Source organism: Dasypus novemcinctus, chromosome 7, assembly GCF_030445035.2.
Source record: "Dasypus novemcinctus isolate mDasNov1 chromosome 7, mDasNov1.1.hap2, whole genome shotgun sequence".
NCBI lineage: Eukaryota > Metazoa > Chordata > Mammalia > Cingulata > Dasypodidae > Dasypus > Dasypus novemcinctus.
In genome coordinates this window covers 21,357,366-21,374,231 of record NC_080679.1, presented here as the reverse complement: position 1 = coordinate 21,374,231, position 16,866 = coordinate 21,357,366, and the positions used below count along the sequence as shown (strand labels likewise).

General features: G+C 44.4%; 1 protein-coding gene and 1 long non-coding RNA gene across 4 annotated transcripts in view; one reads left to right on the top strand and one right to left on the bottom strand.

Annotated features, from left to right (window-relative positions):
• SGPP2 (sphingosine-1-phosphate phosphatase 2) overlaps positions 1-16,866 on the top strand; it is a 136,720-nt gene that overhangs the window by 16,370 nt on the left and 103,484 nt on the right. The window lies entirely within an intron of this gene.
• LOC105745618 (uncharacterized) lies at positions 2,709-4,665 on the bottom strand. Of its 3 annotated transcripts, none has more exons than XR_001118291.4 (3): positions 4,523-4,665; positions 3,929-4,118; positions 2,709-2,969 (listed from the first exon to the last, which is right to left on the bottom strand). It is a non-coding gene; the product is annotated as an uncharacterized lncRNA (long non-coding RNA). The 3 variants fall into 3 exon arrangements; XR_001118292.4 differs by having other exon boundaries at positions 3,929-4,055; XR_009186459.2 differs by having other exon boundaries at positions 3,929-4,040.

Below are 16,866 nucleotides of genomic sequence, written 5' to 3'. Positions count from 1 at the left end.
TTAGCCATGAAACATCTTGAAAGAATCATCTGCAATTGACACTCCATTTCTCCCTTTTCACTCATACCATTTTCTGCTGCGTGGCTTTAGCTAGTATAGTGGAAACTAAAATGGAACAAACCTGAAGAGCACAGACAGTATAGTTTTTGAGGTTTACTTTGTTATACTCAATTGCGTTGCAAATAGCTGATTAATTTTAAATTTTCTTCTGACATAAAGTAGATTACTCTTCACTTAAGTTGTGCTCAAATGAGGCTAAGGCAGGGGGAACTGATTAGAAGGGCACATATTCGTATTTGAAATAATAGATCAACAATATCCATTCCCCCGTTGGTAGGTAGCCCCATTATATCTGTCTATATGATTCTTAGATTTATATTTTTTCCCCACAGTAGTTTTCATCACTGGAAAGCGCCTATCAAATATCTTATTTGTAAAACATTAATTCATCTGTGTTCTACTAAGAGAAATACTTAAACACAATATCTGAGGGATATCATGAAAGTTATTAAAATCCCATATATTGCAGAACAGGTATAGCTCAGTGGTTGGGCACCTGCTTTGAATGTGAGAGGTCCCGGGTTCAATTCCTGTACCTCCTAAAAAAAAATTCCATGTATTTCTAGACATGGAAAGACATCCATGATATGGTGTTCAGCCCCCCATACCCCCAAAAGCAGGTTGAAAACAGAATTTATAATATGACCCCAATTGAAATACTGTCTAAGCATATTTTTAAGTATTTTTCTAAAAGGATCTGGTAATGATGAAATGGAAATGTTACCAGTGGTTATCTCTGGACAGTGGATTACAAGTGATTTTTATTTTTTTATTTATGCTTTTCTATATTCTCTGATTTTTTTTAACAAAGAAAAGGGTTTATGTTTGGGAGGGGGAACTTTCATTTTAGAAAAATCAATTTCCCCTATGAGGATGTTTTGTTTTAACATTGGTCCTTGTTAAATGGGAAAAAAAATATTAACACCTTCATAACAGTCCCAAATATGAACTGTACCAGCTGTGATCCTTACCTTTAGGGACTATGGATCAAACTGCGGGAAGCCCTCCAGTAGTCGTCTTAAACTTACAAAATGGTGCTATGTCCTGCGTGAAGACCCCATGGAAATTACAGAATCCCTTTCCCCAGTCCATCCCAAAACCATAGGAAACACTGAGAGCTTAAAATACGTCATGCCCTTCTGCACTAATGGATGCTTCTTAGTGCAGTGAAAGATTTTGGCTTCAGAAAGACCCTTTCTTGGCCCCCACATGTATTATTAGAGAGCCAGGAAAGTCTTAAGAAAAGCAGATGTTAGATATTACTCCCCCACCCCCACCCCCACTGCTCAGTAAAGTTTTGGCAACTGTTTTTGTTTGTTTCAATGTCCTTTAGAAGATCTCATTTTATTTTTGTAGGTCCAAACAATTTTAAATGGTTTTAGTTCTTTAGTTACCTGCTGGCAAGGCCTTGGGTATGTTTTGTGTTGGAGCTTGGTTTCTCTTGATCTGGTGACAGTGTTTGAAGTAAAGGGATCTTAAAGTAGTATTCAGTTTAGGGGCAGCACAACACACCTACCATTGCCAAATGTTCGATCTGGTTTTTAACTGAATTTTATGGTAATTTATCCATTTTTATTTAAAAATAAAACATAATTACTAAGTTCATATATTTGAATGGATTATTCCTTTTTTTCACTTTCCTAAAGAAATATAAAATTATTTGTAGATGGCATTAATTTATATTATTTTAATTGAAAATATAGTAGACATATAGATTAATTTGGAGATAATTGGAATCTTTAGAGTCTTCTTATTCCTGAACACCGTCTGTCTTTTCACTTACATAACTCTTTAAATGTCATTTAGTAGAGATTTATTATTTTCTTCATAAAGTCTGGCACCTCTTTTCCTAGGTTCATTCCTAGATACCTTATATTTTTTGTCACTATTAGAACTAAACTTGCATTTCCTGTTTTCCACTGGTGTGTTGGAATGCAATTGACTTTTGTGTATTAATTTGGCAACCTTGCCAGCTTGTCTCTTATTTCTTTGGGTTTGCCATAAATACAATCAATCTTTTTTCCTGCCTTTTAAATTCCTATACTTTTCATTTATTATTATTATTTTTATCTTACTATAGAGGCAAGGACTTCCACTATTAAAAAAGGCTAAGAGATTTAAAGCATTAAGAGATTTTGTGTTGTTGAACCAAACTTCCATTTATGCATGAAATTCAGTCCTTATCATGATGTAATCAATAGCAATTAGTAAACATAAAAATATTGTCTAGGGAAGTGGATGTGGCTCAAGTAATAAGGCCTCCACCTACCATAAGGGAGGATCTGGGTTGGATCCCTGGAACCTCCTGGTAAAAAGGAAGAAGAGAAAGTATGCCTGCATGGCAAGCCAGTGCCCCTGTGGTAAGCCAAGTGCCTGTGCAGTGAGCCAAGTGCCCACGAGTGAGCCAAGTGCCCACACAAGTGCCCGCATGGCGAGCCGAGTGCCCACATCAGTGCCTGTGTGGTGAGCCAGTGCCCACATGGTAAGCCAAGTGTGCCCACACAAGAGAGTCGTGCAGCAAGATGATGACGCAACAAAAGAGAGATGAAGGGGAGAGTCAAGGTGAAGTGTGGCAGAAACCAGGAACTGAAGTGGTGCAATTTTTTTTTCTTTTAAAGGTTTATTTATTTCTCTCCCCCTCCCTCCCACCCCATTGTCTGCTCTCCGCCTCCAGTCTCTGTGTGTTCTTCTGTGTCCGCTTGCATTCTTGTCAGGTGGCACTGGAAATCTGTGTCTCTTTTTTGTTCATCATCTTGCTGTGTCAGCTCTCCATGTGTGCAGCACCACTCCTGGGCGGTCTGTGCTTTTTTTTTTGCACGGGGTAGCTCTCCTTGCTTTCCTGAGATGGTGCAATTGACAGGGAACCTCTCTCCACATCAGAGGTCCCCAGGATCAAATCCTGGTGTATCCTAGAGGAGAAAGATGAGAAGACAAAAAGAGAAATCGATACAGAAGATCACACAGCAAATGGACACAGACAGCAAAAACAGCAGGGTGGGGGAGAGGGAGAGATACGAAAAAATATATTATCTAATAGACTTTTTGTTCTAGTGTATTTTAAAGGTATTGTCCTTCTCCTTCCCCTTGCCCTTTATTTCTTTGTTAGGTTATGTTTTTTCATAAGTACAGAAAGCCTTATACAACATAACTGTGGAGTTCCTCTTCATGTGTCCATGAATATTGGATATCAGTGTCATGAAATTTGCTTAATTATGCACATACACTTGAATTTATAAAATATCCCATTCCTGGGAAATGGATTTGGCTCAACTGATAGAGCGCCCACCTACCACATGGGAGGACCAGGGTTCCAACCCGGGGCCTCCTGACCCATGTGGTGAGCTGATCCACGCACAGTGCTGCCACATGCAAGGAGTGCCGTGCCACATAGGGATGTCCCCTGCATAGGGGAGCCCCACATGCAAGGAGTGTGCCCCTAAAGGAGAGCCGCCCTGCACGAAAAAAGCGCAACTTGCCCAGGAGTGGCGCCGCATGCACGGAGAGCTGACGCAGCAAGATGATGCAACAAAAAGAGATACAGATTCCCAGTGCCACTGACAAGAATGCAAGTGGACAAAGAAGAACACACAGCGAATAGATGCAGAGAGCAGACAATGGGGTGGGGGGAAGGGGAGAAAAGTAAATAAAAACAAATCTTTAAAAAAAAAATCCCATTTCTAAGATGACAGCTAAATGAGTTTCTCTTGCCCAAAAGTCCAAAATGTTAAATTATTAAAAAATAAATAAATTTGTCTCTTGCGATGTGTTTCTATACTCATATTTGAACGCTGGGGTGTCAAACAGCCTATAAATCCACTTTTAATGTAACACAGTAATACCAAGAAGACTTGGCTCCAGGGGCCCTTACCTTCATTCTTAGCGCAGGTACTGTTTAGAGTGCTCAGGGTTCCTCCCGATGACGGGCACAAGCAAGAGGCAACAGCTCCGTCAGAGTGCAGCCCGGCGCGCAGACCTGAGACCTGCGTGATCAGATCCTGAATCACAGGATTGGACTAAGAAATGCTTCAGTGGGAATTGTCACATTTACATGTAGCGACCTTTTAAAACATATATTTAAAAAGTAAATGATTTTTACTAAAATTTTCAGTAGTTTTCCCCTGAAATTTGTCACAAAATCAAAATTGAAAATATACCACCAGAATGCTGGCAGTTTTGTGAAGTAGAAGTATTGCATGAAATGAAAATATACTTGGATTTGCCCTGTGGTTTATTTTTTTTAGTATATATAGTTCAGCTTATTTTATTACTGAAAGAAAGCATTTAGGAGGGGCCAGGTATGTGGAGAAAGAATAGCAGGGAGGGAGACCATTTCCAGCCTCTTATGGGAAATCTTTTCTTTCTCCTGGCTCTTTCCTGCTGTTTTTTTCACTCCTCCTAGTTGCTTTGGAGATCCGTGCTGTGCCAGGAGCAGGTACTGCTCTGGTTTGTTTGTCCTGTTTACCTTTCTTGCACCTTTGGGTCTGGTGTTGCTCGGGTAGGCTGTGTGCTCCAGGGACGTTGGTGGCAGTGAGCCCTTGGAGGGTCCCCGGGCTGCCGGAGGAGGTCTGCGTGGTCTGTGCTGTGTTGTCCTGTTGCTGGAGGAGCGCGACGGGCCGAGGCGGTGCTTGGCTTCCTGCACTTCCGAGCCACGTCACGGTGGACGTTTCCTAACTGCTCCAGTCTTGGTTTCCTTCTCTCTAAAGCAGGGGAAATGATCACACAGACCTCCTAGAATTCTGAGATGTAAATAAGATAGCGGGAGTGCTGAACACATTGTATCCAGCCTAAAGTAGTTCCTGAAATGTAAATTATTTTCACTGCGCCTCTGCCATTCCACCACCACCAGCACTAACGCTGCTTTGAGTCTTTCCTGGTATGGATTTCACCCCTTACGGAGGTTCATGGGCGGAGGGTGGAGATCAAAGGTGGACCGTACAGGCAATGCACACCCATTTTCTCTGGCCAGTTGAGAATGGCTTCTTCCCTGGTATTCGGGCCAATCTTCTGCTTAAATAGTTGCATTGCGGCGTATTGAAGAATTTAACCACATTGTTTTCCCAGGATTTGGATGGCAGGAATTTTGGATTCCTGCCTTCTGATAGTCTTTGGCCCTCATCAGCTACCCTGGGGGCTAGGATGTCCCTGCTGGGGTTCCCTGATCTGGGTTGTGAACCCCAGAGGAGAGACTCAGAGTCCCTTTGACTGATGAGGCCGTACAAAGCCGCTGCTGCTGATGGGAGTGAGTGTAGAAAGGCTGATGACCAGGGGGTCCTTCTGTGCCTGCACGTCGACTCAGGAGCCTGGAGCTGGCCCTCTCCTCTGCGTCTCCCCAATACCCGGCTCAGTGGATCTTCTGCCTGCTCCTTTCACATCCCAGCCCAGATGCATCATTCTTGGACTAAGCTTGTGACAGAGGATATGGGGGGTTTTGCAGAATGTAAAAATTTGGATTGTCAGAGGAATGGGAGGGAATCTTCCAGAATTAGGGAGCTGCACTGTAAAGGGCTAGCAGTAGAAATGAATGTGCCATGAAGAGGAAACATTTAATAAACCAGACCAACTAAAGCAGAGGAGGGAATGAAAATAATCTTCATTAGGTGGCTCATCAATCTCTTCTGAATTCTAGGTTGAGGACTTTGGAAGAGCTAGTCATTGTTAATCTTAAACAAGGGGATCATGTGAAGAATGCAGATACTGAGAAAAGTTAATTTGGGGCTGATGGCATTACTTGAAATGGTAAGAGATGAGGCAGGGGAACCTTTGGAAGGTATAACTAAAGTTTTTCCCTGGATTCTGGTAATGATATGAGAATAAAGGGAAATGGATGAATCAGAGAGAGACACCAAAAATCAAACGAAAACCTTTACACCCCCTAATTATGCAAGCAGAAAGTTTTTACTATAGAAACTATAAATAATCCAAGATTTAACTTGGATTGTTTTACCACCCAGACTACCCAGAGATAATTCACTGTTATTATTTTGGGGTAAAGCTTCCTAGACACCTTTTCTATGCATATATTATAAACATCTTTAACAAAAATTCTAGTTCCCAACATGATGAGAGAGGAAAAAATATGGGTAATATGGGGACATTTTCAGGACATGGGAATTGTCCTGAATGACAGTGCAATGACATATTCAGGCTTATGTATCTTGCCATAATTTACACAATTGTGCAGGAGACAGTTTAAACTATAATGTCAACTATAATCTACACTTGGTGGCAATGCTCCAATATGTGTTCATCAATTGCAACAAATGCACCACACTAATGAAGGGTATTGTTAATGTGGGAAAGTGTGGGAGGGGTCGGGAGTGGGGCATGTGGGAATCTCCTACATTGTTAATGTAACATTTATGTAATCTAAGTATCTTTAAAAAAAATAAAATAGACTGAGATTTTTTCCTACATTAATAAACATTTTTTATAATATTTTAATGATTATATATTATTCAGTTATTTATCCTGATTTATTTTTGTCAGTTAAGGTCATATCCATTTTTGGGCTGTTAACATTGTACTGAGTATCTGTGTGCATCCTTAATGATTTGATGGAGACATTTTAAACAATTGATAAGACTTGCAGATGGTTTTTTCTTTGCCTTTCATATCTAAATAGCTCACCATTTTGAGCTTGGAGATTTTGGGGAATGATGATGTAACTGACATAAGTGAGACAATATTTAAAAAGGAAGAATATATGGTCGTGTTAGTGGAATGCTCTAGGTTCTGTGTTCTGTATTCTTGGCTATGTTGCATAAAGGAATTTTTTTTTTCAATTTTATTTTTTTTAGGAGGTTATGGGGATTGAACCCAGGACCTCTTACATGTGAAGCAGTTGCTCAACCACCGAGCTATATCTGCTGCCCAATGAGAGTTGGCTTCTTTGTTTGTTTGTTTTGTTTTTAGGAGGTACTGGGGATTGAACCCAAGACCTCGCATACAGAAAGCAGCTGTTCAAACTCTTGAGCTCCATCTGCTCCCCTCATAAAGGAATTTAAAGACATGCCATAGGGTAAGCAAGAGTAAAGAGTTTAAAAGATAGTACACCCCTGAGACATGGGTGCAGGCTGTGCTACCGGGGGAGACCTGTGCACAGGGCCCGGGGTAGGCCTTTTTAGGGCCTTTCTTCTTCCCCCTTCCCTGGATTGAGGAGGGACCTCAGCTATTTCCTGTCCTGGTTGGTTGTCTTTCTGCCTCCACCTGTCAGCTTTCAGGGAACCAAGGGACTTGTTTGGAGTTATCTGGGGCTACTTTTGAGCCTGGGAGTTTCAAATGGGACCTCGTGACCAGGGTCTTCGGTGGGCTTTTTGGTTGTAATGCTTACGGCTTTGTTCTCAATCAGCTGCCCTCCCTTGGGGTTTCCTGGTGGGGTCTCAAGGCTGTGTTCAGAACAGCGACCTTCTCTGTTTCCTGTACTAACCTGCCTCAACTCCCCCCTCAGTTAACTTTCTTACCTGCCCCATCAAGGTTCACCTGAGGCTCCTCCTGGTTGATGGTTCATGCCTGGCTTCAGGCCACCGCTTCAGTCCTCTCCTGGGTCAAGGCCCAGCTTGGGGTCAAGGGCCTGCCTCTCCACCCTTGAAGCAGATCTGCCTGTCCCCTCCTTCCCACTTACATGGGAGGTTTAACTGGAATTCAGGGTCCCATACAGAGGCCACTCTTGGCCATCATCTACTTTGTACTGTGGCCACATGGTATGCCAGGAAAAGATTAGTCTCTCCCATTTTACACCATCACTAGGTAAGTTGTCCCAGTTATGAGAAGACCCCCCCAGCGGGAGTCAGCTGGAATGCTGAAGGAGCCGCCCATCATCCTAGAGGAGGATGGACACATTCGTCAGCCTTGGGGACATCCCACTGCTAGACCTGACTGAATGGATTGCCCACCTCCCCAGTGTCCTGGACATTGGGAGCCCTGCTCACTGTTCCCATGTTCCAGGGATCAGGAGTGTCTTGTCTCTAGGTGTTCCCTTAGAGGTCTTGGGAGAAATACAGGTCCAGTTTCTAGACCGAAGCTAGCAACCTGGGCTTTTTCCCTAGGAAAGGGATTGGCTAGGGATCTTTCTTTTAGCCTGCTTTTGCAGAGGTCTTAGGAAGTGGCTGGGAGAGAGAGCTCATTTTCTGGCCACTGCCAGAGACCAAATTTTGCAGTTAAACCAGACATTAAGAAGCTAGAGACTGATTGTTCTATGGCTTGCAGGCAAACAGCCTTGGGGTCTCTGGAGGTAATGGATTAATAGGAATCTCAGGCCCTTCTGGGGACTGAGGAACAAACCTCCAGGCCTCACTAATAAAACAAAAGAGGGTACAGACAGGCTCTAATGAAAAGACTAGACTCACCAGTCTTAGTTGGGTGTTGAGGAGTGTTACTGGCCTTTTTGTTTCCTGGCTGGCTCACCAAATATATTAGAATGCTCTGGGTTCTGGGTTCTAGGTTCTTGCCTATGTTGCATAAAAGAATTTAAGGACTTGCTGTAGGTTAGGCAAAGGGAGTAAAGAGTTGATTTAGAAACATGAGAAGAGATAGTACACACCTGAGAAGGGTGCCGGCTGTGCTACAGGGTGAGACGTGTGTTGGGTTCCTAGCGTAGGTCTTTTTAAGGCCTTTCCTCTTCCCCTTTCGCCATATTAAGGAGGAATCTCAGCTAGTTGCTGTCCTGATCGGTTGCTTTTCTGCACTTTTCCTGTAGGCTTTCAGGGAACCAATGGGGAGGCCTTTCTGTTTGGAGTTACCTGGGGCTTCTTTTGAGCCCAGGAGTTTCAAATGGGACCTGGTGATCAGGGTCTTTGGCAGACTTTTGTCATAGTTATGGCTTTGTTTTCTATCAGCTGCCTTCCCTCAAGGGGTTTCCGGCCAGAGTCTCATGGCTATGTACAGACCAGCAGTCTTCCCTGTTTCCTATACTAACCTGCCCCAGTTGTGAAGGGAAACTATAAACTTAGTACATCAGTTAGGAATTCTTTTGCAGTTGGTAGCAGAAAACTCTTAAAAATTGCTTGCATTTTTTATTTTCTCCTATAACAAGAGGTCTAGAGGTTGATGAGTACTGACGTTTCTTCAACTGCTCCACAACATCATCAATGACTCAGGCTCCTTCTATCTTGCTGGTTCACCATCCTTAGCTTTTGGCTTGTTGCCTCATGATATTAAAATGGCTGCTGTTGTTCCTGACGTCGTAGCCATGTTCAAGTTAGGAAGAAGATAGAAGGAGTGACAGCTATGTGTATCATTTTTACAAAGAAAGCAAAAGCTTATCCCCCCTTCTCACTCAGAGGATGGGTCACATGGCCATCCCTAATTACAAAAGAGGCTGGGAAAGGAGGAAATAGAATTGTCTAGATTGACTTGGACCCATTTGTCCCTTGCCTAAGATTGAAGAGTTTGTGTTCTGCTGATAAGCCTCAAGAGAATGGTGGGTATTTAATAAGTAATCAGGGGAAGTGGACGTGGCTCAACTGATAGAGCATCCGCCTACCATATGGAGGGTCCGGGGTTCGATCCCCAGAGCCTCCTAACCCGTGTGGTGAGCTGGCCCACATGCAGTGCTGCCGTGTTCAGGGAGTGCTGTGCCACGCAGGGGCGCCCCTGCGTAGGAGTGCCCCCACGCGAGTAGTGTGCCCCTTAAGGAAAGCTGCCCTGCATGAAAAAAGTGCAGCCTGTCCAGGAGTGGCACCGCACACATGGTGAGCTGACCCAGCAAGATGACGCAACAAAAAAGAGATGCAGTTTCCCAGGGCCCCTGGATAATGTAAGTGAATGCAGAAGAACATATAGTGAATGGACACAGAGAGCAGACAACAGGGGGGATGTGGAGAAAAATAAAATAAAAAAAAAATATTAATAAGTAATCAGGGAGTGGATGAGGCTCAAGCAGTTGAGCGCCTGCCTTCCACATGGGAGGTCCTGGGTTTGGATCTCAGTGCCTCCTGAAAAAACAAAAGCAAAACAACAGGTAAAACAAATGCTAAAAAAACAACTCAGGAAGCTGATGTGGCTCAGTGGATGAGCACCATCTTCCCACATAGAAGGTCCTGGGTTTAATCCCTGGCCCCTGGTACCTCAAAAAAAAAAGAAAAAAGCAATTAATGATGTAGCTGATGCTATGCTTTGAAAACTTTAGTTACTGGGGACATTCAGGAGTTTTTGCTCTGGACAGCAAGGAGTCCTGGTATCCAGTCCAAGGCTCCACAATAGAAGGGAAGAGCAGGTTGGTCCCATCACTGAAAAGAACCAAGGTTGATAAATCAGACACTAAGGCAAAGTTAAATAGCAGAATATTCAGCCTGAATGAGAAAAAATCTATGAGAAGCAGGAAGGGCTAGTCTTTATTTAAAATTTCCAGAGGCGATTTTACTTAATCCTCTTAACTAGAAAGTCATTCCACAAGTATTTATTGATTTGCTTGCTCTGTGCCAGGCACTGGGAATACAGGAGTGAGTAAAGCAGCCCATAGCCTCTTCCCTGGCAAGCTTGCAGGCAGGTGAAGGAGACAAAACAGTAACCATAGGTGCAGATAAAAGTAACATGGTGTCGTGTCCTAAGGAGCGCGGTGAGGACGCATAGCAGGACGAGGGGCTGGGGAGCCAAGGGGGGCGGGCGTGTCTCCACCACGCGAGGACGCAGCTTCTGCTGGTGCCATTTTCCTGCCGAGGACACTGAGGCAAGCTGGTCTGCAGGGTGGCCAGGTGGTGCTTGGCAGACCCAGGTTGGACTCCAGAGCATGTACTTGGGAATACGTCACACAGCTGTGAACTGGGGGACCCAGGAGCTCGCGCGGGACTCTGGGTGAATACGGTCCTGTCCTTTGAACTGTGGCAGAGCAGCACCTGAGTTTTACCCCGGCTCCTTGCTTTCTGCTGGCTAGATGAAGTTGCTGACCACGTTCTGCCGTGCCCTGGGCACCTGCGGCCGCTAGCACCTGGCGTGGGGGCAGCATGGAGGACTGCGCAGGCTCTGGGGGCCGATTGAGTGGGTGTGAATACTTCTCCCCTCCTTGATGGAATGACTTGGCTGGTTATCCTCTAGGAGGCTCAGTCTTCTTCCCTGCAAAATGAGAACAGCAAAAATTCCTATCGTCTCTAACGTAGGGAAAGGGGACACAGTAAGCCCTCAATAAATGCTGTTTATTATTTTTGTTGGTGGCTTTGCATTATTTAATGTGATGCTTATGGGGCCGAGCTAGCCTCAAGAACGAGAAATGTTTTTCCACGCAGAGCTCTCAGATCCATAGCTTAGAAACTCAACTACCTGGCAACAGGCCGAGGACCAGGCGCTCTGGTGGCACGTTTCTGAAGCACAGCCTGCTTGAATTTTAATCTTCCCGTTTTTTAGGCTTTTGCAGACAGTGCAATATGGAACGGGTCAGACTCCTAATTACGACAATAGTCCAGAGCCAGAGTCTAGGCATCCTGTTGACAAAGAACTTTGCGCAGAGTGGCGACCAGCTGTTCCCCATCTCCAGCGAGCAGGGAGTGAGAGGAAATGGGTTTAAGCTGCGTGAAGGATTGGGCTATTTATGACAGAATTTCCTGATGGTAAAGGTTGCTAAACATTAGGACAGGATTACAGAGAGAGGTTGTAAAATTCCCGTCTGTGTAGATTATGAAAACATGTTCTTGTTGGTGAGATTGCTCTAGCTGCTGCCTTCCCACTGGGCCCTCTGTCCTGTCTCTCTCTGTTTCTACCCTCATTGTCCTTGAGACCAAGTGACGCTTCTCTGAAGGCCTGGGGAGGGGAGGCCGGTGGGAAGGGAAGAGGCTTTCTCGGTGACCTGAGAGAATGTCGCCAAGCTGTCTGACGCTTCTGATGGCAAGCTTTGGCATTTTGGACCAAAGTGCATGAACACAAACCCATTTAGTTAACATAGAACTGAAAAGTCTACCTGGGTCAGGTAAAAAACAAGATAGTAAGGTTTAGGATTTTGACGAGTGTGGAGAATATGTCCCAGAACACAGGGGCAGCCGTTGTTCAACGTCAGTTCTCCACCGGTCCTGTGGGAACACCTTGATTTTCCAGAGGGGCCTGAAACCTAGGGCGTTTAAAAATGCTGACAACTCCTCCTTGACCTGTGTGCAGCCGGCCCATGCGCAGTGCTGATGCGCGCAAGGAGTGCCTTGCCACTCAGGGGTGTCCCCCGCGTAGGGGAGCCCCACGCGCAAGGAGTGCGCCCCGTAAGGAGAGCCGCCCAGCACGAAAGAAAGTGCAGCCTGCCCAGGAATGGTGCCGCACACACAGAGAGCTGACACAAGATAACGCAACAAAAAGAAACACAGATTCCTGTGTCGCTGACAACAACAGAAGTGGACACAGAAGAACACGCAGCAAATAGACACAGAGAACAGACAATGGGGGAGGTGGGGGGGGAAGGGGAGAGAAATAAATAAAAATCTTTTTAAAAAAACAAAACAAACAGGTATGTGTGAGCCAAGGTGAACATGTCTGTGGGTCATTTTCATCACGCAGGGTGCCTGTTTGTGACCTTGGAGCTCTGATATTGATATGGGCCCTTTCAACATCTCTTCCAAGTTCAAACATGGACTTGAGGCAGCAGACTTCCTCTTTTAAAATGAATGAATAAATACTGGATTGAAGTATAAGAAATTGCTGTTTTTAGATTAAAAAATCAAATAAAATATAATGAATCAAATCAAATATACATACAAAAATTCAAACATACATACAATGAAATACTATGCTGTGGGAAGAAGAAATGAAATCGGAATGCATATGCCAACATGGATGAACCTTGAGGACATTATGTTGAGTGAAAAAAGCCAGACACAGAAGGACAGATATCAGATGGTCTCACTAATAGGAACTAAATACGATGAGTAAACACATGGAGTTAAAATCTAGAGTCATTAAATGAGTATAACTAACACTGCCGATTTATACATGTGATTGTGGCTGAAAGTGGCTACAATCGAGAGAAGTAAATGTCAACTGGGGGAAAAAACAAATATTGGACATTTCATAGGTTTTGATCTAAAAGTAATATTCACCTAGTTGAGAAAAAGAAAAAGCAGTAAAATATAAACTGTGTTATTTCCTGGAGGACCCAAAATTCCTGCCTCCTCTGAGACTGGGAGAGACACATTATTGCTCCAGCATCGCATGTTACTTAGTAGCAAAGCCTGCGCTGCAGGTGAAGATGACATCAGCGAATGCCTACATAACTTCCGTGGTCCCAAAGGAGACATCACAGCGGCTAATGTCTTATTTGCACCCTGCAGGCAGCTTAAGGAGGCTGTGCCTCCCAGCACTAACGGCATAATGGCTTAACATCCTTCAGCTCTCTAAAACTAGCATAGGCATTTGCAGATACTTCTCAAAGAGATCTTTTCTCTTGCTTTCCTCTTTTTCTCTCCCCATCCCCTTCTCCCTCCTCCTCTCCCTCCTACCCCTTCTCCCTTCCTCCCCCTCTTTCTTTCCATCTCCTCTCCCTCCCTTTTCTCTCTCCCCCTTCTTCTCAGATGCTATTTTGCCAGCTGGGCCTTGCCGAGATTTAAATGATCGTTATCCACAGGCAGGTGGACAGCTTCCCACTCCAAAAGCGGGATCCACAGCTAGATTAAGTTGGAAATCGAATTACTCACCGATCGTGCTGTTTTCTTAAATGGAAAGGTGTGTTTAAGGGAAACGTGGCCAGCAGACCTCCTCCTGGAACCGTGAGGGGCGGTTCTTCCTCGGGGGCCACATCTCCTGCGCAGTCTCCAGCCGAACGCCCGGGATGGGGGACCAGAAGGAGAACCTCCCCTCACGGTTCTATCAGGAGGTTAACAAAGGAAGCAGCCCCTTGTTACGTTTAAGGAGAAAGATGGACCCCCCACTGAGAAGCTCTTCCCCCCTCTGGCCTGCCCACGTGTGACCGCGTGACTCAGAAGATTTTTCCCAATTTTGAGGGATCTCTGGATGAATAGGACAACAGGTTTCTTTTTCTAACCGTTAGACTTTCTCCAAATTGATAAATATTAACTCCCTTGAGTATTTCCTTCACTTTATATATATGTATACTTTTTTGGTTTTGTTTTTTGCTTTTATCCTTCATAATATAGAAGATGTATTTTGGCCAAATGCATAATGCATTCTTAATCTTGGTTTTACAATTAATTAGAATTCTAGCCCTCTCCCCCATCACTTCACTTTTAGTAAGAAGTCGCAAAGAATAAAAACTGTACCAAAGATAAGAGAGAAGCTGGAATCAGAGACTAAAATAAAAACAAAACCACCTGCCAAAACAACTTTCCAGAAGCAATTTTTAGAGTATTTAAGAAATCAGTCAAGTCTAAAATCTGGTAGATATTTTGAAGGAAGAAAAGTGTCCTGTAAAATGATTAACTTATTTTCTGCATGTTATCTTTAAAAAAGTAATCAGCTCCTCTTGCCATTGATACCATTGAGAGTGGATACTTTGAAAGTCTTATCATCTAGAAAAGCTCTGACGGCGCATGCCACTCTCTTCAGCTCCTCTTTATCTGATCTAATGAGTGCGTAAAAATCACTTTGATATGCCCAAAGTGCTGCTCCTTTCCCCGCTTTCCCCCCTGCACACTGCAGATGAACTGCAAGGCTCTTGTGCCATCCCTGGGGTTCCAGATACAGCTGACCTTCCTTTTTATTCCATGGCAAAGAATCAGATGCTTGTTCTGCTTTGCCATGGACCACATCTCTTACTAGCTTTGTGCCTAGGTTTCCCAATTTGGAAACCCAGAATGATGGCATTACAAAGGCACTAAAAGCAAAGGCAGGTAAATATCAAACTCTTTTTAGGAAGGGAAGGAATCATGATGCCTAAGTTGAAAAATATATTCTCATAGTCATTGAGCATGGTGGCAGGGTGCATGGAAACCCGTTGCTTAGCTGTTGCTTTGTGTCTGAGGCGGTGGAGTAATCATCGTTTGTTATCAACAACTTATGTATATTCTGTGCTTACTCTGGGCCTCGCGGTGTTCTCAATGTGTCACATGCATGAACACATTTAGTTCTCACAACTCTGTAAAGAAGATATTTGTATTTTCTCTGGTTGAGGAAGCAGAGGCACAGAGAGATGAACTAACTTGTCTAGGGTCACACAGCTAGTGGGTGGTCGAGCAAGGAACCCAGGTTCTTAATCACAGAGCTGTCCTGCCTCTATCAATAAGGATGCTAGAGGCCGCTTGGGTTATTTCCAAAGGAGCAGCTGCATTTTGGTGTGTGTGAGCATTTTCTCTTGTTAAAAATTACCCCTTGATTTTTCTCTGTAATGAGGTCCTTTTGAAACCTTGAGAAATGGGACCTTTTCTAACCCGTGTCTTTGCCTGATGCAAGTGGGAAAGTTTACAAGTATTTGCTTTTTCAACCTTTCAGCAGTTTAGTGATAAAGACTGAAGAATCTAGTGGTTTTTATCTTTTCGAGATAAAGGAAAATACAACCGAGTGGGCTTTTGGTGAAAGCTGTTCCCATTTGCCAGTGTTAAATGTTTTGTGTCTATGGGGGTGAGACCCTGGAGAAAAACGATCCAAAGTGAAATGTACTACAGCTTTTGGCAAGGGGGAAATCTCAACACTAGGAGAACTGGGGAGGGGGTTCAGAGCTAACATGATGAATTTTGAAGTGGCAGGTTAAGAAAGTTCCTAACAAACCCATGGTTCAGAATAGACTTCTCTTTAACTTGAAACACATAGATTTCACAGATGTGGTCTCATGGAGGATTTGAAGCACACGTAGATTTGTTCCTAGGTAGATGATCTTCTTGGATTTGATAACCAAGCTTTTTACTTGACTTAGTTTCCTCCTTAGAAAATGAGGCAATTGGACTTAACAGTTGTTCTTAATCAGGCAGCTTTTAAAAAATTGACCCATTGGGGCTTTGGCTCAGACTTATTAAATCAGATTCCAGGGATTGGGTCCAGGCATGTGTATTTTCTGAACTCCATGATTGGTCATTAGGAACCCGTGGGGGAAGCGGACTTGGCCCAGTGGTTAGGGCGTCCGTCTACCACATGGGAGGTCCGCGGTTCAAACCCCGGGCCTCCTGACCCGTGTGGAGCTGGCCCATGCGCAGTGCTGATGCGCGCAAGGAGTGCCCTGCCACACAGGGGTGTCCACCGCATAGGGAAGCCCCTCGCGCAAGGAGTGCGCCCCGTAAGGAGAGCCGTCCAGCGCGAAAGAAAGTGCAGCCTGCCCAGGAATGGCGCCGCACACACGGAGAGCTGACACAACAAGATGACGCAACAAAAAGAAACACAGATTCCCGTGCTGCTCACAACAGAAGGGGACAAAGAAGAAGATGCAGCAAATAGACACAGAGAACAGACAACTGGGGCAGGGTGGGGGGGAAGGGGAAATAAATAAAATAAAATAAATCTTTAATAAATAAATAAAAGGCTCTTTGCAAGGTGGAAGGTGCTATCTCATTAAAAAAAAAAAAAACCCTTGGATGGCTCTAAGGCCCCTTCCAAACATAGCGTGTTGATGGTACACTCTCCCTTCTTTGCCCTGTTCATTCAACAAGTGTTTATTGGATCTTTGTTGTGGGCAGAGCAATGTCCACTGTGCACCAGGATCCTACAGGAATGAGCTGGTACAAGTCCCTGCCCTCAAGGAGCTTGCAGTCAGGTGCAGGCAAGCAGGTCAGCAGGTCCAGGAGGAAGAGAACTCCAGGCAGGGTACACGCTATGCTGGAGAAGGAACCGGCTTCTGCAGTGGAGCGATGGAGAAAGTGGCTGGAGAAGGCATCTCTGAGGGAGACATGTGAACGGAGCTCAAAGATGAGAAGGAGCCAGTCAAGTTCAGTACGGAGGCCATGAGGCTGGACCATG